The sequence below is a fragment of the Lepidochelys kempii genome, chromosome 20, assembly GCF_965140285.1.
Source record: "Lepidochelys kempii isolate rLepKem1 chromosome 20, rLepKem1.hap1, whole genome shotgun sequence".
NCBI classification, from domain to species: domain Eukaryota; kingdom Metazoa; phylum Chordata; order Testudines; family Cheloniidae; genus Lepidochelys; species Lepidochelys kempii.
In genome coordinates, this window is record NC_136399.1 from 5,457,884 (window position 1) to 5,482,579 (window position 24,696).

Sequence of the window (24,696 nt, forward strand, 5' to 3'; positions counted from 1 at the left end):
AAACATGTGTGTAAAATGCTTTGAAGAAGAAAATCTCTCTAGAAATGCAAATTGTTATTATTATTGTTGTTATTGGGTCAAATTCTACAGTAGGTATTTAGACTGATTTCAGTGGAAGTTAGGAGTCTAAAGACCTTTGAGGAGCTGGGCCTCATACCCTACTCAGACAAAACTTTGACTGACTTTAATTCAGCCTAGCCCTGCGTTGGGTTAAGCCCAATATCTTACTGTACATTGTACAGAAGCTTCTTGCTAGCAGGAGTCAATCTGCAGCTGTTTTTTCAGTAATGCTGTCAAGGTTCCTTCCCCACTCTGAACTCTAGGGTACAGATGTGGGGACCTGCATGAAAACCTCCTAAGCTTACTTTTACCAGCTTAGGTTAAAACTTCCCCAAGGTACAAATTAATTTGACCCTTTGCCCTTGGAATTTCCACTGCCACCACCAAACTTTAACTGGGTTTACTGGGAAACGTAGTTTGGATACGTCTTTCCCCCCCAAATCCTCCCAACTCTTGCACCCCACTTCCTGGGGAAGGTTTGGTAAAAATCCTCACCAATTTGCATAGGTGACCACAGACCCACACCCTTGGATCTTAGAACAATGAAAAAGCTTTCAGTTTTCTTACAAGAAGACTTTTAATAGAAGGAAAGGAATACCTCTGTAAAATCAGGATGGTAGATACCTTACAGGGTAATTAGATTCAAAACATAGAGAATCCCTCCAGGCAAAACCTTAAGTTACAAAAAAGACACACAGACAAGAATAGTCATTCTATTCAGTACAACTCTTCTCAGCCATTTAAAGAAATCATTATCTAACACATACCTAGCTAGATTACTTACTAAAAGTTCTCAGACTCCAGTCCTGTTCTGTCCCCAGCAGCACACAGGCAGGCAGACAGAGAGACCCTTTGTTTTTTCTCCCTCCTCCCAGCTTTTGAAAGGATCTTGTCTCCTCATTGGTCATTTTGGTCAGGTGCCAACGAGGTTACCTTTAGCTTCTTAACCCTTTATGGGTGAGAGGATTTTTCCTCTGGCCAGGAGGGATTTTAAAGGGGTTTACCCTTCCCTTTATATTTATGACAAATGCATTTTCTGTATTTACCAGCTTTGTTTTCTTGCACCCTCAGTCATTTTGGGCCTTGTACATAATGTGTATAAATGGAATATTTATCATCCTCTCTGACTGTAATGTGTTTTAAGTGATGGTATATTGTCAAGCTGCATTCAGTATGGGTTGATCTGTTGATCCTCATTAGTGAGAGAAGTGTATGAATTACGAGCCCAAGCAGGATCCCGCTGCTCATTGCTGCAGCTCAACTTGCACTGCTGCAGAACACTATTTGTGTGTGTGCACAAGGCTTGTGTTGTGAAAACCTTGCCCCCTGTAAATACACTCAAAGTCAACCTCTGATCCAGCTCTTGTCAAATGCAGCCAGTTAACATCACAGTGACCACGGGTGTAAAGCTGTGGCCTCCTCCTTTTGAGGGTCTACTGTTGCCCAAGCTCTAAGTCAAGCTGAGGCAGTGTTGGGGTGATGAGGTGCTAATTTATGAGCTCCTTGATGCCTGCACAGTGTTTGTCATGGCTTTGCCACACATACTCTTGTTCTGTTCTTGATCTTAATTTATTCTGTGGCATTACATAGTTCATGGTGTTACTTGTCACATGCATGAACACTCTTCCCATCACTGGTCCATCCGTAGTGGACTTATATGTGGATGCCTTGCCCGGATGGTAACAGCTGCAATGAGCAAGCATTGTTACAATTACCTGTGCTCCTACCTGATGCTGCATTTTTGAAAGGCCCGACTTTATGGAGCCAGGTGTAGACAGTGAGGGGTGCAGAACACCAGCACAGAGACAGGCAAACTCTCTGTGCTGACCATGCCCTTAGCTTCTTGCAGAGTGGCCTGCTGTTTATGTACTAAAACTGGAGTAGGCCTCAACGGTGTGCCACTGGATACTTTCCATCTTGTGCAAATGTACGAGTCCCCAGTTTACACAATGGCATGGAACAGGGGCTGAGTCACATCAAACCCTGAATCAGGAAGAAAGTTCCCGAAATAGGTAGCTCTATATTAGTTATTTGCTGGTACCTGGTCAAAGGGGGCTTTTTTGCTTGCTTTATTATCCTCTTGTCTGTTTGTTGTGCTGTTAAGATGTGTTAATTAATTAATGACAGTTAAGGACCATCTTGTTCTCTGTTTCTACAGGTCCGAGCGCAATGGGATCCTACTCTGTGACTGGGACTGTGAGGCAGTACTGCAATACAAATAATCACATGCTGATCTCCAGAAATATTTTTATACCGTGGCCATCCTCACTAGCTTAAGAGATTAGTCACGGAAAATGGAAGTTTGTGAACCTGACATCTGCAGTTTAACTCAGTCCCCTTGTCTCCTGCACTGAGTGTTCTTTCTGCTCAATACACACTCAATGGTAGGCATGCCCACAGAATAGGGTTATGAAGATGGGTCTCTGGGAGGCTTTGACTTCCTCTACCATGGGATGCTATTGCAGGAAGGAGGTTTGCTGGGAAGAGATGGGGTCCGTCTGACCAAGAAGGAGAAGAACATCTTCATGCACTGACTCACCAACCTTAGGAGAAGAGCTTAAAACTAAGTTCAGAGGGGGCAGGTGAAAAAAGCCACCAGGTAAAAAAAGGTGGCCTTAATAGAGGACTAGCTGTGTGGGGAGAAGTAGATGTGGAAAATTGCAGTAGAATTATAGGAGAAACAAGAGGGAAATCCATGGGGGCATCTGCTTAACATCTTAGATGTCTGTACACACAAGCAAGGAGGAATACTAATGGGGAATAAACAGTAAGAACTGGGAGTTTTAGAACATAAATCTTAACTGAGCTTAACTGCATCACGGATACTTGATGGGATAAATCTCATGACTGGACTATTGGTATAGAGGGCTATAGCTTGTTGAGGAAGGACAGGCAGAAAAAAAAAGAGAGGACATATTGCATTGTAAACCTGTTCTGAGGTCCAGAAGGAGGTGAGAAGCAGACCAGTTGAAAGTCTCTGAGTAAAGATAAAAGAGGGAATAAACAGGGGTGAGGTCCTGGTAGGGGTCTATTACAGACCACCAAATCAGGAAGAGGAGGGAGAGGAGGCATTTCTAGAACAAACAACAGAAATATGCAAAACAGAAATCCTGATTGTAATGGGGGACTTTACCTACCCAGACATCAGCTGAAAAAGGAATATGGTAAAACCCCAAATTACCCAATAAGTTCCTGGAATGTACTGGGGACAATGCTTTGTTTCAGAAAATGGAGGAAGAAACCGGGGGGACAGCCACTGTAGACTTGATTCTGACCAGCAGGGAGGAGCTGGTTGTGAATGTGAAGGTGGAAGGTGATTTGGGTGAAAGGGATCATGAAGGATAGATTTCATGATTCTAAGGAAAGGAAGGAATGAGAATGACAGGAGAAGGACTGCCAAAAGCAGACTTTAACATCCTCAGAGAATTGGTAGGTAGCGACCCATGGAGAAAACGTCTAAGGCATAAAGGAGTTCAGGAAAGCTGGCAGTTTCTCCAGGAGACAATATTAAAGGCACAACTGCCAATGCAAAGGAAAGAGAGGAAGAATAGTAAGAGGCCAATGGCTCCATCAGAAGTTTTGTAATGACCTGAAAATCAAAAAGAAATCCTACAAAATGGGGAAACATGGATGAATTACTAAGGAGGAGTACAAAAGAATAGTTTGTCCGTGTAAGGGCAAAATCAGAAAGGGTAAGGCACCAAATCAGTTATACATAGCAAAGGACACATGTAATTGTAATTCTTTTTCCATATGGTTTACTGCAAAGAGTGTCATCACTCTGAATGCTTTAAAGGCAACATCATCTCCAAAATCAAGTGTGGGCTCTACATATGGCCATACAGATGACACCACACTGTATTAAACACAACAAAAAATAATTTAGTTGATTTGTTTGGCAGGACATGGAAATGAAGAATAAATTTCAATTCATTGTAAAACAATATAAAAATCAAGATTTGTAATACAGTCCAATAAGATTTCATCAAGCTTTTTAATCAACCGAATTAAAAAGCAAAAGAAACCAACCACCCACACTCAAGTGTCACTGTGCATTCTCCAAGGCAGTTTCTTCTCTTTCTTTGTTCGGTGCTTTTATTTTCTATCCATTCAACCAGGAGCAGATTTTCCAATAAAACCAATATTGGAAAGTGTGGCAAACTGAGAGAGGGACGGAACCAAAATTCAAAATGATTTAGAGCGAATGAGAAATTCTACACTGGAGCAAATTTAGCCACCTATTGGACTGCGTACATGGATGGGCCCAGATATTGAAATGTATTTAGGTTCCTCACATCTATTGATTTCAGTGCGAGTTAGGAGCCTAAATACCTTTGAGGCTCTTGTCCATGTCATCACAGCACCTACCTGATCAGCAGCAGTTTATGTGTTATGTCACAGTCACAGTGATGTCATAATAGTGCTTGCATAATCTTAACTGGCTATTCCGGACAGGACAGCCTGAGAGGCCAGCTGCCTATCAGTACTGGAGCTCTTTGGAGAAAGGACTGGAGGAAGTGTTGAGGAAAGATTAAAAGATGAATAAATTTGTGAGTGATCAGGAGGTAACCGACAGAGGTAAGGGTCAGCATTGTATTCTGTATATCCATTCTATATTCACACACACATTTAGAAAGCATAGGCATACAGATGAGCTGTAATGTTCTCCATTTGTATGAGCAGAACCTCAGCTGCTGTAAACCAGTGTCCCTCTGTTGACTTCCTTGTAGCTGTGTTGATTTACACCAGTTGAGGAGTTGGCCTACAGCCTCTGGACCTGGAAACTTTCCTGAGAATCTGAGTTTCTAGGGAATGTTATGGGGGAGGTCTTCCTTCTTTTCTCCCAGTTGTTTTATGTTTGTTATGGGTCCTCATTTTGTGTTTTCTGCATCCATGGAGCCAACTCCATCAGCGATAGGGGAAATTAGAACAAAAAAGGCAGAAGGACTTCTCCTCTAGCTGTCTAAATGAAGCTCTGCTAATATCTTAAATGCAAGAGAACAAAGCATGGGGTCACATTTCTTAGCAACACTAGTGCTCCTCATCCCACACAGATGGGCAGAGTAGGTTACAGTTATGATTCCGTTTGCATCTGGGTGTTACAACTGAAGGATGCAATTTGCATAACGGATGGGCAATCACCTAACCTCAAGTAGTCTTTCCTGGGAAGGGGAAATCTTGTTAGTTCCTCCTTCATGCTTGGAATGCTGTTACAATGGAGACAGATAAATACGGCATTTCAGATTTCTTGTGAAATATTAAGTCTCCTGGAGAATTTCTGCCCAGAGCGAAGAGATACATGGGAGATCAAATCCTGATTTTTTTCATACACCAGCTATTTCATTGTTTCCTAGAGTTTAAGGCCAGAAGGGACCATTAGATCATCTAGTCTGACTTCCTGTATTTCACAGGCCACTAAATTTCACCTAGCAACCCTACACTGAACCCCAAAACTTGTCTTGGACAAAAACATTTCAGTCTGTAGGAGACAAAACTGTTGTGTGCCGTCGGCAGAGGACAGGAGAGACTGAGGTTCCACCAACGCCTGAGGCCCTTGCAATGGTCGAGAATTGATTGGGTCAGATATACTCAGATTATCCTAGCAGGTGATCAGTGCCCCATCCTGCCACTCAAAGGTCCCTGCCAATCCGACCAGGGGGAAATTCCTTCCCACCCACAACTCTGGAGATCAGTTGGACCCTGAGCATGTGAGCAGGACAGCTAAGGAAACAGATTCTCTGAACCATTTTAGAGCACTGGTCCACCCTACCAGGTGTCCCATCTCCTGCTATGGTCAATCCCTGATGCTTCAGATGAAGGTTGGAGGGACCCACCCCACCCCACTCACAGCGTACACCCCGCCAATTGTGCATGGGGGTGGGGGTGGGGCTTGGGGGCGGGGGAATTCCTTTATGACCTCTACAGGCAACTGTACAGGGGGGAGGGATAGCTCAGTGGTTTGAGCATTGGCCTGCTAAACCCAGGGTTGTGAGTTCAATCCTTGAGGGGGCCATTTAGGGATCTGGGGCAAAAGTTGGGGATTGGTCCTGCTTTGAGCAGGGGGTCAGACTAGATGACCTCCTGAGGTCCCTTCCAATCCTGATATTCTATGAACTGGATGAACTCCGTTCCATGAGTCTTCTCTGCAAGTATTTAAACGACAATAAAAGAAGATTAAAGGCTTTCTTCAAAACAAGGGGCCTAAAGTTAAGCTTCTAAATTCATACTGAGGTCTCCAACAGTGGCCTGATTTTCAAGAGATACCAAGCCCCAAAAGTTCCCAGCATAGCTAACAGGTACATCTGGGTGCTCAGGATTTTTGAAAATGGGGCCCTGACTAAGCAAAACTCTTCAGCATGTGCTTAACTTTAGCTCTATTTCTTGGCTTAGAGTTAAATTATTATTCTGTATGCTATCAAAACTCATCAATTGACAGTAAAGAGGGAAAGGAAGATTATTTTACGTGGGGACCTACTTGAAAGGAGCAAATTTGCTTCATTATGATTTCCCCCCAAGCACACTGGGCAGTTCAGCAAACAAACCTGGTCATGAGGAGGAAGGAAGAGGATTTCCAGGATTCCCAGGTCTACTTCTCACAGTGTTTGGGCTCCTGCAGAATCTTGACTGGATAGTGAATTAAAGAGGCCAGCACCAATTTCTGCTATCAGTGGTAACCAGCTGAATCCTTTTATTTAATTTCAGGTGTTTATAATGAGGTTGTTTCCCTCCTGGCACATATGGATGACCAAGATAAGGGCAAAATTGCCCTCAGGATTGCCTTTATAGCCGAGACCAAGTTGGCTATCGTTCTGACAGTTCTGCTCGAGAAACTGCAAAAGGATGAGGTAGGGCAGTTTCATGAAATTACATCCGCTTTCCAGGTGTCCACACCAAATTCTGCCTGACTTCATGGGGGTACAAGGGACTGCACGGGGGTAATTCAGTGTAGAACTTGGCCTGGCGCACCATCAGGAGAATCAGTATTCGCCCTTCTGTCCTCAGGCGTAAACTCATCATGCAAAATGCTGTTCTTACAGATCAGGATGATATAATGCTCTATAAAGAGAGCATTGTCCTTTTACACACAGTGGAGTACATGGGCTGTAGACAGTAAAAGTACACGATCGGACTAGCAGTAATCTCTTCTAATAATACTTTGCCCTTCTTTCACATCTTCATCCAAAAATCTCAAAGCACTTCCCTAATACTAATGAATTAAGACTCACAGCACCCTTGTGAGAATGGGAAGCATTATCCCCATTTACGGATGACTTGTGTCACAGGGAATTAAGTAACTTGCTCAACACCACTTAGCAAGTTAGTCAAAGAATGTGAATAAAACCCAAGTGAACTGACTCCCTGCTCTAAATCCTAGCCAACACTCCTTTGTTATGATGACATATTATTGAGATTATAGCATTGAAGGGACCCTTATCTATATATTTTCTACTGGGGGAATTCTGCAAGAAAAAAATAAAAATGATGCATACAATATTTTAGAAGTTCTGCAAAATTCTGCATATTTTGTTTGTCAAAATAATACAATATAATTACACCCGTTAAAATGATTTTTGGTTATTTATTTCAAAATACCTGTCAGCAAGTATGTCTGTATGAATACAGTCAACAAAAAGGATTCAGGAAATGTTTTTTGACAAACCAATTCCTTAGTCTGCATGTTAATACAGAACTCTGAGTAATAATTCATTTAAACTCAATACAGAACCATATTTCTTGCACCCCTTAGGCACAGTGCAAAGGCTTGGTAGAGTCAGGGGTAATGGAGGGAAGTAAATTGCTGGGAAGGAGCCTGGGTGTGAACTTGGAGCGTTGCTGGGTATGGGTGGGAAAAGTATGGAACAGTTTTTTTGGGAGGGGCAGGGAGGAATTGTTAGGCAGCTCCCCCCATGCAGACCCTGTCTGACCCCTAACCTCTCCCATTCAGTAAGGCACATCTGCCCCTGTCTCCATGTGTTCCTGCACACCCATGGGTCCTTGCACCCCCGTCCACATGTGTCCCTCCACCCCCACTCAGAAACCCACTCCCCCCATCCCCATGTGTGTTAGGGGGCTTATTCCTTCACCCACTCACTTCCCTGGTCCTTCTCGCATGAACAGAGAGCAACAATACCCGAAGTCCAAAGGTGCAAACAATTCCATGTTTATTGGGTGAACTTCCAGCAAGCATGATTTCAGTTTCCTTCCTTAGTGTCCCCCTTCCCAGCTCTGACACCACAGAGCCTTATAGCTGTGTCCCTGTTCCCATTCCTGCCCTTAGCCAAACATGATTCCAATTTCCCCAGCCCCATTCCCTGTTCCCATTTCCCCCACCCGCACACCCACCCCCTCACTTCCTGATTGACTGCAGACTATATAGTAAAACTTGACTTCTGCTTAGCTGTACCTTAACCAATCCTTTTCCTGAAATTTAACTAACCAATCCTAACATATTGTAACATGATTATGTAACCAATTATATCCCACCACCTTAATTAGTTTACAGCCAGCAAAATTAATGATACAGCAGAGAGAAACAATCACAGAACCAGACAGAGATTATACAGACAAACAATGGGGAAATGGGGACTACAGTGATAGAACAAACCCAGAAATGAGGATTTCACATCCCTGCTAGTGATAAGTGAGTTCTTGCCAGACAGGATGCTATCAAACTAAGTTTCCTTTTACATCTTCTAGGCCCTTCCCTTTCTCTGGAGGCAATAGGCATTATCAGGACAGGATTGTGTTCCGAACAGCCCAATAGCACCTTATTTCAATGTGACTAGTTGGGAATGTGAAGAGGTGACTGGTCGCTTCCCAGCTTATGGCTGCCTCTGCTGCTTAGCCAGAGGCCTTAGCCTAAGAACAGGGCCTCAGACTGTCACAGTAAGAGAAGGACCTTACACTGGCAGACAGTGATTTTCATTCTTTCTTTTATACCTCTAGAACTAGCCAAGTGATAAGAATACACCTAAATTCTTAGCTGATAGGCCTTTACAGACAGGCCTGAACATCTATATCCTAACAATGTGTCCCTGTCCCCCCTCCCCCTGTCCCCATGTGTCTCTGTGCCCCCAGCCAACCGGCCCCTGTCCTTATGTAGCTCTGCACCTCCTCCCCCATCACTATGGAGCCCTGAACCTCCCTCCTCCTCTAACTCTGTGCCTCCACTCCCATTCAGCCCCTGCCCCAGTCTGTCCTCCCCCACTAGCCCTTATGAGCCCCTGATTGACCCCACCCCAGCATCCCACACTGTCTGTCTCCCCATAGCCCCTGTCTCCTGACCTGGCCTGCTGTGAAGAAGACAGGCTCTCTCTCTTCCTTCGCTGATAGGGAGTTGCTGCTTTGTTCTATTGCCACAGCACCCTTTGGTGGGCAAGAGATGGAACGGCAGCAGCATTTCAGCAGAAGCTTTTTACTGTGCAAAAAAATAAAACTATGCGGGGCTCATTAATTATGCACGTGTCTGCAGTAGTGCAGAATTGCCCCAGGAGGAATATTCAGACCCCTTTTTTTCCATTGATTAATACTTGCATCCAACAAAGTCCATTTCCCTATTAAGGGCCAACACAGAAGGCATTTTAGTTTCCATTAAAGTACTAGGAGGCCAACTGAACCGCTTGTCTTGGCCTCCGACTCCTTTAATTATTTGAATTACTTGATTAATTATAAAAAGAAAAGGAGTACTTGTAAGATCTTGTTTTCATAGAATATCAGGGTTGGAAGGGACCTCAGAGGTCATCTAGTCCAACCCCCTGCTCAAAGCAGGACCAATCCCCAATTTTTGCCCCAGATCCCTAAATGGCCCCCTCAAGGATTGAACTCACAACCCTGGGTTTAGCAGGCCAATGCTCAAACCACTTGTGGCACCTTAGACACTAACCAATTTCTTTGAGCGTAAGCTTTCATGAGCTACAGCTCACTTCATCGGATTCATTCAGTGGAAAATACAGTGAGGAGATTTAGATACACACAGAACATGAAAAAATGGGTGTTATCATACTCACTGTAAGGAGAGTGATTAATTATGTTAATTCATGTGATTAATTACTTGAATTACTTGAATTATGTAGTGCTTATGTATTGATAAGTTGTCAGTGACAATTTTCAATTAAAAAAATCCTCCTTACATTTAAAAATGAATGGAAGGGCTTCTCCCCAGTGGAGCTGTCTGTTATGATTGCAGTTTGCAGAAGCATGCCTTTTAAAGCAGAACCACTGGAACGTATAGCCAGTCAAGAGATCTGATGCAGACCCTGTCTGACCCCTAAGCTCTCCCATTCAGAGATCTGATTGGCTTTGAACCTTCCAAAGTGGGTTATGACCTTGGCATGCAGGTCACACAGATGTCTAGACTCACAGGAGACCGAGACGGAAAAGACCTATTGGATCATCCAGTCCATTTCCCTGCTAATGCAGGAGCATTCCCAGCAGCCATTTTCCACTGTTTTGGCCAAACTAATTTGAAAAGCCCCTAAGGACCGAACTTCCGCCTCTTTCCTAGGAAGACTATGTCATAACCTAATAGCCCTGTCTTACAGTTGGGGCATTTTTCCTGTTATCAAAGTCTAAATTGAATGTCCTTTTTTAGCTTAATCCCATTACTCCTACTTTTACCAAAATGTATTATCCTAAAAAATTCCTCTCCCTCCTTGGTGTTCACACCCTCCAGGTAGTTGTATGGTATTATCCTCTCTCCTTCAGAGTCATCCCTTGGCCGCATCAGACACAGACAGCTCTTTCCGTCTGTCTGCAGAAGCAGGGGTCTGCTCGGGCCCAATTTTTAAGCCCGACCTGAACTGGCCCCCGGCCCACTCACCTCACCCTGAGAGGGCTGAATCATTTTCCATCCTGGTCCCAACCTTTCCCCCCAAACCGGATCCTGCCGCTGCATCCTGCTCATGGGGCTGGTGCAGCGGCCACTGTGTGCAGCAATGGCTCCATCCTCTGACACGGCCCCTGCTGCGCTGGGTCTGTGCTGCAGAGAGAGGGAGATGCTGTGACTCCTCCTTGCTCCACAGCGCATGCAGCGCAGGAAGGAGGTGGTGGCTGGCAGGAACACGCAGTCCCGGTTGTGCCGATCCCAGGGGCTAAAGGAGGAGAGCCGACCTGACCCCACCCCAAGAGGGTCCAGTTGTTTTCTCACCCAACCTGACCCGGACGCCTGTGGTCAGGTCCCCTAGGATTTGGGTCAGGTTGCAGGGCTCTATCCAGAAGTCACTTCTGCCAGCCCCCTGCATTCTTTTTTGCTCTCCCAGGAATGACTTCCATTTGTTGATCTCTCTGGGAATGTGGTGCTAGAAAAGGCACTCCTCCAGATGCAGTCACAGCTCAGCTGAACAGAGAGGAACTGTTATCTTCCTGCTTTGTGCCATGATCCCTGTGTGTAAAAGACCCGACCCACATGGCTCTTTGTGGTAGCCATCACACCTTGCATATACCTCTTGACTTTGTTTTCCACTCTCACCCCCAGGGCACTTGTTGCTTCCCACTTTTCTCCCTCCCATTCTGTCAGTTACTTCTACCTCCTTTCCAGGGGTGCTAGTTTGCAGTTTTCTGAAATGAATCTTGGTCTCTCCTCAGGCTTTTAATTTCTCAGTGTCCCGCTTTATTTTTTCTCGGTCCCAACTGATCCTACAACTCCTCCATAGTTAGTCTCATCTGTGAAGTTCTACACTGATGGGCCACATAAAAGACACCTTCACGCGTGCTACTGTCCGTGTAGATCTAAGGGCTGAGCTCATTGCCCCCGGGAGCGGTTGAGGACTCACTGCAGGAGTTGGGTATTTTATATTCCACATTTACAAATTCTGCCTGGAGTGGCTAGAGCAAGGGCAAGGTGCTCATTTTTATTGTTTGTTCTGAATAAATGAAACTAGAGAAGGGGGCAGTGAAGGGCGCTTCCTCTGGCTCTTTTCTCTCCAGGAAGATTAAACAATGTCAGTTGCTCGGCTGCTTCTGAAGCGCTGCTGAATGCGGTGCTTGTGGAGGGCAGGGCATGTTTTACGCCAATTAAGCCACCAATTAGGGCAGGGGCTTATTAGCTACAGTACTGTCTGGTCGGCAAGAAAAACTTTTCCCAATTCTTCTCCTTTATGTTTTGTCCCCAGCAAAACAGAATAGACATTTACTATGTCCTGGAGAAACTCTTACAGCAGGACACCCAAGGCCTAGAGAGACGGCTTCTGAAGAAAATAATAACCCTAGCCTCAAACCACATGACAGAGACTCAGGTAAGTTAGTTCTCCCGAGATACCAATCAAAGGATCCAAAGCTTTAACTCATTCAAACTCTCTTTTGGGGGGATAAACTATATACTGAAATGAAAATGTATTCTTCTGTTAGAGGTCCACACCTTCCTCCAGACCAAAGCCCAGGTCCTAGACAGCACTTGTGCACATGCATAAGATGGGACAACCCACATGCTGAAAGTTACACATGTGCTGACGAAGCAGCTTGCCAGCAACTCAAAGGCTGAAAACTGTTTAGCCAAGTGACTCAAGTGACTCAAGGAATATTTATGACGAATGACTCTACCCTCAGAAAGTTGGGTTGGTTCATTCACAACTCGTGCACAGAAATAAGGACTTGACTCATGTAAACAACTCTGGCTAGTGCAACCGGCTTCAGTCACCTCAGTCTCTCTCTTTTGGTTTTTGGTTTTAGGAAGCAAGAAATGAAGTAAAAGTGGCAGCTAGCAACACCTTAGTGACTCTGGCACGCTGCTATTTCAGTGATGTCATGTTAGAGCTGGTGTATCATCTGGAGCTGCCTGAAGAGTTTATTTTCATGACATTGGGCAACCTGTCATCCGCCTATGGTATGGTCACTTCCCTCTTTTCTTTCAAAGTGATTGTTTTTCATTTAAGGACAGGGGATTATCTCTCTACCTAAAAATGTTACCGCTAAACAGAGCTCTGTTTGAGTGTGTGTGTGTAGAAACACAAGATTAACTGCTGTTGCTAGTTCTGGCCTCCAGATCATGAGCAATCCAGCTGGAGGTGCAAGCTCTAACCTATGCCCCTGAGTGAAGTACCTTAAGGATGGGAATGAGTGGAAGATCAGGTCTAGTGGAGCTCTTCTCCACCCCACTTGCCATCCCGCCCCAGTGCTCTCTCCCCTTGCTCTGGGAGTGAGTTGGGCATTGGGCACAGCTGTACACCTGCGGAGGATTCCCCTCTTCAGGGTGAATCCCCCACTAGCTTTCAATGGCTGCTTTAAAGCCATTCTGCTCTGCTTACGCAGCGCCAATGGCCTCGGAACCCATAGCATCCTGCCCCACAGTGTTTCTACGTGTGTTGTAAGAAGGCAGAGAGCAGCTGATTGTCTGTCTTCCTTCTCTTCTGGCCTTTCTCTGCAGCACTTAAGTGTATCCCTTTTGTGGGAATGATCCTGAAGGACATGATCTCCATGTTGGCGTTAGTCAAGGACAGCAGGATGAGACAAGCATTTTGCGGTGGTAAGTGCCAGCACTTCCTGTAAGTGCCCCAAATGGATATTTAGGGGGTCTTGGTACAGATTTAAGTGACTGACCAAGTTTGCAAACAGGCCCTGAACTGTGCTCCCTTCCCTGGATTGCACCAGGTGCTGCATTCCTTGGCTCCCGTAGCACTCAGTGAAGTTGAGAGTGCTCCTTCCTTTGCAGGAGGTGCTGAGCATTTGTAAGTTCAGGCCCTTTATGACTCATGCATATCGTTTAAAATAAACAGACACAAAGGCTGAAGCTGCCCCTCTGCCAGGAGGCTCCTGGGGGAGGAGGTGAAGGGAGCAGATTTCATTACTGTACATTTAAAAATCCCCTGTTTCCCACTCCTCCACCCATTCTCTCTCCTCAGTTTCTTCATCATCATCATCATCATCATCTCCTTTCACCCTCTTTCTCTGTCTACTCCACTTCTCTCTTCCTTTGCTTTTCAGGTGATGCTCAGTAAGGGGTTAATCCTGCGCCCTTGAGGGAAATGGGAATTTTGCCATCCACTTCATAGAGAACAGGATTGGGCCCTAATTCGTCTTAGCAAGGACACTAGATGCACCTACTTTTAGGGCAAAGTGCTCCCCACTACCTTCAAATCCCACTAAAGCCAATGGCAGTGAGGAGCACTGAACATCTTTCAGACAAACTGTAACTCAGGATGAAATCATACAGTGTTCGGGTTCAATAAACAATAACTGCAGGGGACGAGAGTCTTCAAATGATGGTAATTGAAAAAAGATGGAGAGATGTACAAAGAAAAAAGCCTTTTAAGAAACAAGAAATGGAATGGGGAAAAGAGAAATAGCTCCCAATTGAGATGGGATTTCAGCATCTAGTCCTGATAGTAGCTGCCATGGTACTGGAGTAAACGATAGGCCTGGGTGTCTTCTCTGAGAAAGCAACTTCTCCTCATTATTACTATGTCCTTTTCACATGGCCTGTCTTCTCTCCTTCTGTGCAGTTCTGGAAAAATGCTCAAGGGCAGTGAATGTATATTTTATGAACTGGGAAAAGTGCCCATTCCCCAGAATGGGTGAATCACAATTCTGCAAGAACATTCTTCCCTTATATAGTCATGTGACCAGCAAGTGGCTGAGCTGTGAGGAGCTGGAGGTGAGAATTGCTGGCTTTCTAAACCTTTAGCGGAAATTGTGATGTTACATTCTGTGTGTCTGGCACTCTTTGTGATGATGGCATTTAATGGTAGGTCCTTTTGGATGGAACAGATTGTCATGTAAAACATCGAAAACCCATACGTTTCTAATGTCACCACATCATGGAAATTCGGTCTGTACCCAGTGTACATGGAGTCTAGTTTTGTGCACCTAATGTGCAGATGAACCCGGGATAGTGGGCTAAATTAATTCCTGGTCTAAGTCCATTCAGCCCCAGTGGAGTTACAGCAGGGATGAGTTGGCCTAGAATGCATACTAATCTGGGGAAATATTTTACCTGGTCTAGTTGTGAGGTGCATTAGAATATAATCCTGACACCAACCCTACGAGTCCTGGTTCTTTACCAGGAAATATTGGGATAGGACCGTTCCGACAGTGGAACAAGGGAAACTGCACTCATTAGAAGTAGGAAAGGTGTGCCTATTGGAAGATATTGAATGAATTCATAGGAACATAAATTCTGTGTCTCATCTATGCAGCTCAAGAAGGCCGTCATCAAAGCCCTTGGTCCCATGATGGGCATCCTGCTACACAAAAAGGAGCCGCAAAATCCAATATTTAAAGAGATCTCATGGCTCCTTGAGCAATATAAGGAGGAAATTGATGTTTTTCACGTCACCAAGGTGAGGTACCACTCATGAAGGTAACTGTCTCTGTGTGTGCCTGTATGACCTGCAGGAGGAATTTGCTGCCAGTGGGGTTTCCTGGTCTAGATAGTGACTTGTTAGATAATAAATATGCACACAAGTTCTGGGTTTATACACATGGTGACCCAGGCAACAAGATTTGTAGGTAACTGCCTCTTCTGAAAAGCATCCTCTGTTTCCTGGGGAGGAGGAGAAGGAGATAAAAAACAAAACACCTGCACAACAAGATACTCCCTCCTTGTGATTTCCCAAAACATCCTGTCAACTCTGTGTCTCTCTTTTAGATCATAAGCTCCTCAGAGCAGGGACTACCATATGTTGTCTCTGGTCGATACCAAGCCAACTGTCAACGGTTGAAAATTAATAATAAGGAGGCTTGAGGGTCATTGCTTTGCATTGCATAACTCAATAGATATAAAATCATTGCCTGTCTGTTTCATCTACCATTCTATGCAGTGCTGTTGTAGCCATGTTGGTCCAAGATATTGGAGCGACAAGGTGGGTGTGATAATCTAATTGAAGATATTGTCTCACTCACCTTGTCTCTCTATTTCATCCCCCCTCAGTACCACATGAGCAAGAAGTAAGGGGCCATATTCTGTCTTCAGTGGGGCTACACAGTTGTAAATGAAGTCATGAGACAGCTCTAACTTCTTGGTAGTGATATTTACTCACCGTCTATGTTGGTTGAAGCTTTCTAGTACGAAGTATATGGTCACTTTGGGGGTTGAAATACCCATGATTTGGAGGGAACCAATGCATCATGGACTTCTTTGATAGCATCAGGGCACTACACAACTGTGTAAACATAGTAAAATATGTAGATGGCATCCGAGACATTCTGGAAGCTTCAAGCAGCAAAGGAGAAAAGTGTGTTAGATGCAGGAAGGAATTCGATTTTCATCTTTTTTTTAATCAATAACCTGGCAGAGGACATAAAATCATCACTGATAAAGTTGGCAGATGAGATAAAAATGGGGGAGTGGTAAATAATGGAGAGGAGAGCTCATGGATTCAGAGTGATCTAGATCACTTAGCAAACTGGGCGCAAAGAAACAATATGCCTTTAAATACGGCTGAATGTAAATGTATGTGTCTAGGCACAAGGGATTTAGGCCACACATACCTGATGGGGGATGCTGTCCTGGGAAGCAGTGACTCTGAAAAAGATTTTGGGGGTCATGGGGCATAATCAGCTGAACATGAACTCATGCTGTGGCCAAAAAAGCTAAAGCTGGGGTGCATCAAAAGGGGAATCTCAAGGAGGAGCACAGTGGTTATTTTACCTCTAAATCTGGCACTTGTCTGACGACTGTTGGAATCCTGTGTCCAGTTCTAGTGCCCACAATTCAAAAAGGGTGTTGATAAATTGACAGAAGAGCCACAGTGACGAAAGGATTAGAAAATGTGCCTTACAGAGGGAGAATCAAGGAAGTCAATCTCTTTAGTTTAATACACAGAAAGTAAAAGGCTGTGTGATGGGGTTTACCTACCCCGCATTGGTTCAGCAGGGGTTAATCCTGCTTTGTGGGCCGAGGAGGCCATGCCCCCTCATCTCTGCTCGGCATGCTTCAGCTGGACCCAGGATACAAAAGAGAGCCGCTCAGCTCAGGCTGGGATGGCTGCCGAAGGGAGCAGAGGCGCATTGCAGGCTCCTGCAGAGAGACTGCCAGTGCTCCAGGATTCAGAGGCCAGCTGGACTGTGGCTGCAGCTGACCCCCAGCCACCCAATGCCAGAGATGGAGGAGAGACCCCAGAATCCCTGAGAGTCCCAGCTGCGGAAGAACGGGTGGGAAGCAGCCTAGGTGGACGAAGCATTGATCCAGTTGAGGTAGCGGGCTTGACTCAGCATGCTTTGGAAGGATCCCCGCTGAGTTGCTGGCAGATACCCCTGCGCCCTGGGCTGGGACCCTGTGGAATAGGTAGGACCCAGTGGAGAAGGGCTCACCACTAGGTAACACTTCCCTGCCACAAAAGGTGGTTCTATCGACTCTGGCCACTAGGCCACATTGCCCTGCAGCCAAGGGTGGGTCTACTGACTTTGGCCACTAGGCCGCACTGCCATCCCTAGAAGGGCAGCCCAAGTGACTCAGGCTGTTGGGCCGCGGTCCCTCACCCAAGGGCTGCTGCACTGATCCCGACCATTAGGTGATGCTGCCCTAGGAGCCTGGACTGCTGTGGTGGCTAGGGAGACTAGGCCAGTTGGGCCACTCCAGATCTACTTCAATTCCTCCTCAACCTGATACCACCCTGATGGGGTGGACCTATCCTGTGACAGGGTGACTTAATTACAGTCTATAATATCTTACATGAGGGACTCCTATTATCTAATGGGCTCTTCTGTCTAGCAGAGAAAGGTGTCACTTGATCCAATGGCTAGAAACTGAAGCTAGACACTTTCAGACTGGAAATACGGCGTACATTTTTAATGGTGAGATAATTAACCATTAGAGCCATTTATCAAGGGCCGAGGCGGATTCTGACGATTTTTCAATCAGGATTGGTATGTTTTTCTAAAAGCTCTGCTCTGGGAATGATTCTGGGCAAGGTCTATGGCCTGTGTCATACCGACCGGAGGTCAGACTAGATGATGGCAAGAATCCGGTCCGGCCTTGGAATCTAGGAATCCCCTGAATCTGCTTCAGTCACTACATATGGCTCCTTTGTGTGCCCACCATCTGACTTTCGCCCTCTGTTGCAGAGTCTGAGCCAGCTCTTGGAGGTCTCTGGTGAATATAAGATCCCTCTACCTAAAGCGAAGTTTCAAGCCATCTGCAGAGCTCTGCACAACCAGGTGAGGGGTGGTTTTGCTTGGATCCCTTGAGCTTAGGCACAGCAGATCTGAAGCATATTAACACTGAAAAATCGATGGAATGATCGTGGAGAGCCTGGGGACCTCCTCATGCCTTACTGATTTCTGCAGGCTCAAGAGTAAGCAGGGAGCGCTCTCATTTTCTTAGCTACTATCCAGCTCAGTTTGTAAAGCAATTTCACCATAAGCCGATTACCAGGGGGAGTCAGAGTTGTAAAGTAAAAACTGTGGCTGTGTCTTGATTAGGTCAGCTCTGCTGCTCAAAACACTTTAGCTTCTCTTATCTAATGTATTGGTCATTGTCTTTGAGTCTTGCTGTGCATGCAGGACCATCTCCCTAGGGTTCAGACCTCTAGTTGGACAAGCAGGAAGCAGAAGCTTAGAAATTCATTGAACATTTTTCTTTTCCATTGCTTCTGATTAGCTTTTCTTTGACCATTTCCCTTCTTCCCACAGATCTGTTCTCCAGCTAAGCAGCTCAGCATTGAAAACCACAAAGAGCTGTTCCATTGTGTACTTCTGCTAGGTAAGGGGAAGACACTCTGAGTGACACTGTGGTTTCTTTGTAACTTCCTTACCTTTGTGAGGTACGGTAAGAAGAAGAGTTCTGCAGGCAGTGAGGATGTGATTTCTTCCCTTGCAGCCCGTTCTTCTCCTGATGACATGCTAGCATTTCTACACAAGCAGCAGGAGATTGAGCATGAGGCCGTTCGTGTGATGTCTTTAGAGCTCCTGAGGGCTATTGTTGGGGCTGACTGTAAGTAACACAGGAGCAACTGTGCCAGCTGCCCTCTTGGCCGACATGCTGAGGGTTGAGTTGAGGACATCCAGAGCTAATAGCTTGAGCTACTAGAGATTGAGCTAAAGAACCAAGGCTGTGTAGGCCCGGCAGGGCTGCAACAGACTCATCACCTCTGCAACTGGGGCACAGAGGCTCTAGAACACACAGTCACCAGTGGTTTGGAGATCCACTAAGGGACCAAATGCTGCCCTAAGTTACCCCCATATGGCCCCATATGGAAATCAACAGGTTCAACTAAGTGCTGAATGTAGCCCAAGATATTTGTCAAGGTCTTTTTCAACTTCAAATACAGAAGTTAACTTGGGGCTAATGCACGTTAACAATAATCAGATAAAAATAGAATAATACTCCTGACTCGAGAATCCTAAGTATTATACACTCTAGACTAGATTCTGAGTCCTGTTATGCCGGTGTAAACACAGATTAACTTCAGGTTTCAGAGTAACAGCCGTGTTAGTCTGTATTCGCAAAAAGAAAAGGAGCACGAAAGCTCATGCTCAAATAAATTGGTTAGTCTCTAAGGTGCCACAAGTACTCCTTTTCTTTTTGCAGATTAACTTCAGTCACCTCAGTCTATCAAACTCCTTTATAATATTTCCATCATGGTAGTAGGATGGCACTATTTAGAGAAATGGAATTACTTTAGATTTACACTGGTGCAACTGAGACCAGAATCTGGTCCTATGTTTTCCCCACTGATTCTGTAGAGGAGAGAAGCTTGGTACTATTCTTAACTAGGGCCCTTTGAAATCCAGGATTAATTCCAGTGTGGAAAGTGAGTGTGTGTGGAACAAAGAAGTACTGTACACCTCTCCTTATCTTTCAGTGCCTGAGACAAGAGTTAAAAAGCTTCTGATTGTGAAATCCACTCTCAGTGATCAGAATGCTACGGTAAGATTGTGTGTGCAACAGTGAACTATTTCAATTTTTTCAGTGTTATGGGATGAATGGATATCTGGGTGGAGCTTTCATTCAGATCCAGATGGGAGACTGCAGAATAGAGAAGGCATGTCATTCTCCTGCCGGTGTTAAATGTATCCATGTTTCTAATCCAAGGAGACAAAATCAAAAGCATAATGGCCCAACTTGACTACCATACACATTGTAAGGAGAGTGATCACTTTAGATAAGCTATTACCAGCAGGAGAGTGGGATGGGAGGAGGTATTGTTTCATGGTCTCTGTGTATATAATGTCTTCTGCAGTTTCCACAGTATGCATCTGATGAAGTGAGCTGTAGCTCACGAAAGCTTACGCTCAAATAAATTGGTTAGTCTCTAAGGTGCCACAAGTACTCCTTTTCTTTTTGTCTTGATACAGTGGAAGTGCCTCTCGTTAAGTTATTATGGGTCATACACAGGTTGCCTGGTCTGCCAGTGTCACAAATGCATTCTTGGTTCTTATGCTCCCAGGGTGGTAAAGGAAAATTTCTATTTAACCAGCTAAGAACATAAAACATAAGACTGGCTAACCTGCCTCCCGCAAAAGAATGGTTCATCTGGTCCAGTATCCTGGCTTCTGACTGCATTGTGTGAAGAAATGCTTCCTTTGGTTTGTTTTAAACCTGCTGCCTATTAATTTCATTGGGGGACCCCTTGGTCTTGTGTTAGGTGAAGGGCTAAATAACACTTCCTTATTGACTTTCTCTACACCAGTCATGATTTTATAGACCTCTAGCATATTCCCTCTTCGTCGTCTCTTTTCCAAGCTGAAACGTCGCTCTTTTTTTAATCTCCCTTGGGTGAGAAGTTATCCCATAGGCCTAATTTGTGTTGCACTTCTCCGTATTTCTTCCCATTCTAACACATCTTTTTTGAGATGAGATGACCAAAACTGCATGCAGTATTCAAGGTGTGGGGGTCCTGTAGATTCATATTGTGGCATAATGATAGTTGCTGTCTTCTTATCGATCCTTTTCCTAAGGGTTCCTAACATGTTGTTAACTTTTTTGACTGCATGTTGAGCGGATGCTTTCAGAGAACTGTACACAATGACTCTGAGGTCTCTTTCTTGAGTGATAACAGCTAATTTAGACCCCATCCATTTGTATGTACAATTGGGATTATCTTTTCCAAAGTGCATTACCCAGTACAGTACAGGAATCAGGGGCACAATGTTACCAGATGTGTCTGTTACTTTGGGGTAGGCTCATTGATTAGGGTTACTCTTCTTGGGGGAGGGGGGGAGGGTCTGTCATTCTATTAATGTGCTGCTTATGTCACTTGTGTGGAGCTCTCCTCCTTCCTTCTGCAAGTCCCCTCCCAGTGTAGCTACCCTGCAGGACCTCGGTTCCCCAGGGCTGGGTCCCTCCAGCCTAGAACGAGATGAACACGCACGCACGCACGCACTAGCAGAGCGAGTCTGAGCGGACCAGGTCCATCAGCCCTCTCCAGCTGATCCTCTCATATGGCCCTGTACTCAATGGGCTGGGTTAAGCAGCACTTTCAGCTGCTCCCCTCTGACGTGCCCCAAGTTTAACACATCCCTGTCCCACTTTCACGTTACAATTGTACTGGTAGTAACCCACTTCATGAGCAAACCCCACAGTATTTTTGGGCACTACTGGGATCTTTAGCTTAGGTAAAAGAAGGGTTGCTGCAGAGTAAATGGGGGAAGCGGAAAATACAGAGTATAATTTGGAGGGAGAGGGAGAGAGAGAGAGAGAAGCAGCCAGCTGAACCATAAAAGTTATTTGCTGAATAATAGTGATAACTACACAAGGAGGGCTAAACAAACATAATGGTTACATTTGAAAGGCTAATACCTGAGGAAGAAAAGAAAATGGAGGGGCGGGGGTGGGGGGGGGGATATCTCACCCACTCCATGAGGCTTGAACTGGTTGGGGTTCCCAGGTGGTGGTGGTAGCTCAGGGTCCTGAGTGCTGGAGACAGGCAGAGCCCCCCGCACGATCAGTCAGGAGATGGAATCCCAGTGGAACTGAAGCAGAGGTTGGGTCTATACATCAGAACCCTTACTTGGGCATAGGTAGGGGGTTTTGTAGAGAAAATACAATGGTTCAAGGGAGAACACTAGATTTGTTTATGGGTAAACTGATGGGTTTTCAAGGGTTTTCTTTAGGCTAGACAATAGGAGCTGATCACTCTTGGCTATGGGTGGTGGTTTTTTCCAGGCAGCTCACAAGGCAACTAGGCTGCTTCAGTATTTTAGGATAATAAAGATTTATTACTAGAATTGGTCTGATAATTGCTGAGCTAGGTGTGTGCAGGTGTAGGTTCATTAGCATCTGGAGCAGGGATTCCCATGATGCAGTGTGTGCCTGCTTTTCTGGTCCCAGAGTTCAGTGCGGTTCTCTGTTCCTCATTCTTCATGCTAATTCCTATCCCATCTTTCATGCAGATGACGCTAGGGGAGTTGTCTCTGTTCTTCATTTTGTATGCAAATGGAGATGTCTTAATCTTGTCACCCTTCTCAGGAGGGGTCTAGGTGTGACTCCCAACACCCTTCATTGTTCTCTGCAAGCCTTTTCTCTGATGGGTTTTGGTTCAAACAGAGACTGGTGGGGGCGGGGGGTGTCTTTCATGAGTCAGACAGGCTAGATACTGCGCCCTGGTTCCCCAAAAACAGAGCTGACTGGTCTCAACAATAAGGATGGCAAGTGAAGTCTAGTCCAACTGGAAACCATTCATTCTTTGTTCTTTCTTCTTTTTTCATTGGACTCAGGGAACTTTTGATCGGTTTGGATCTCTGATTGGACGAATAGCACCATACAGCTGTGATTCGCTGGCCACGTCCCGTCAGTGGGTGGTTGACTGTATCAGCTGCCTTCTCTGTATACAAGGTGAGGAGACCATTAGCAGGCATAAGGAATTCTTCACCTTCTTTCACTGTTGTAATGTCCATTTGTCTGCCTATCTAGTTCTTTCTGTCCTGTCTGTTGTCGCTTAGATAACAGAATGGTGGGCATCTTGTAAATACCTCATTAGAAGAGAAGATTCTGACGTGTAAAGAGCCTAGCACACTTTTGGGAACTGTACAACTAATAAATGGATACCTGCATACAGGTAGATAAGCACTAAATTCCTTAGGGCTTTTCTACACAGGGACACTAAGGAAAGTTAATCCAAATGAACTAAAGGTGTACATTTAAAGTGCATGAGGTAAATGGCATTAAACACATGTGTGGATGCTCGGATTCTGAATTAAAATGGGCCTTATTAATTGTAGTGAATTCCGTGGATGAAACTAACCTGAATGAAGGCCACTTTAATTCTAAATAAGTGTGTCCCCATAGGTGTTTAATGAAGTTTAACTCATGCTTTTTGAAAATGAATGGGGATTAGCTTTCTTGAATATCTCCATGGAGACAAGCCCTTCGTACTCAACATTTTCATTCTCTTTACCCTGCCACTGGCTGTACTGGAGGGGTTTCCTGGAATAATTCTGTAAACAAAAAGTTCTTCCAGCAGCCCTCTGGCATGAGCCTTCAGAGCTATTGGAGTAAGTAGAGGCCATTTTTCCCCTTTGTGAAAGAGTAGGATATTCTTTTCACCTAAGGGTTAGATGATAAGGGATAGAGCTTGGTTATCGTTTAAAGCCATTTCGAATGAGGGTGACCAGACAGCAAATGTGAAACCTCGGGACAGGGGGTGGGGGGGAATAGGAGTCTATATAAGAAAAAGACCCCCAAATGGGGACTGTCCCTATAAAATTGGGACCCCTGGTCACCCTATTTCCAATTATTATTAATCAGTCCTAAAAACAGTGTGGGTGATTCAGAAACAGAATAAGGGACTCCAGCCTTTGAATGTACGACATAGTAATCCTAGCATTGTTTAGAAGTGACTGATGAGCCTGGGTTTCTTGCCGAAGTTTTTTGTCTATCCCAGTCTCTTTTACAAGGAGAGTTTGGTGGAGGGATTCACCTCTAAACTGGAACCTCTGATCTACCTGCATGAGTTGTACTTGAATAGGAGCTTAGATGTAAATAGTGAGAGCAGAGAGACTACTGAAACCGGACACACACAGAAAGACTAGGGACCGAATGGCTAGGCAGCAGTTCTGCGGAAAAGGACCTAGGGGTGACAGTGGACGAGAAGCTGGATATGACCCAGCAGTGTGCCCTTGTTGCCAAGAAGGCCAATGGCATTTTGGGATGTATAAGTAGGGGCATAGCGAGCAGATCGAGGGACGTGATCGTCCCCCTCTATTCGACATTGGTGAGGCCTCATCTGGAATACTGTGTCCAGTTTTGGGCCCCACACTACAAGAAAGATGTGGATAAATTGGAGAGAGTCCAGCGAAGGGCAACAAAAATGATTAAGGGTCTGGAACACATGAGTTATGAGGAGAGGCTGAGGGAACTGGGATTGTTTAGTCTGCAGAAGAGAAGAATGAGGGGGGATTTGATAGCTGCTTTCAACTACCTGAGAGGTAGTTCCAGAGAGGATGGTTCTAGACTATTCTCAGTGGTGGAAGAGGACAGGACAAGGAGTAATGGTCTCAAGTTGCAGTGGGGGAGGTTTAGGTTGGATATTAGGAAAAACTTTTTCACTAGGAGGGTGGTGAAACACTGGAATGCGTTACCTAGGGAGGTGGTAGAATCTCCTTCCGTAGAAGTTTTTAAGGTCAGGCTTGACAAAGCCCTGGCTGGGATGATTTAGTTGGGGATTGGTCCTGCTTTGAGCAGGGGGTTGGACTAGATGACCTCTTGAGGTCCCTTCCAACCCTGAGATTCTATGATTCTATGATAGCACATGGATCCTCCCA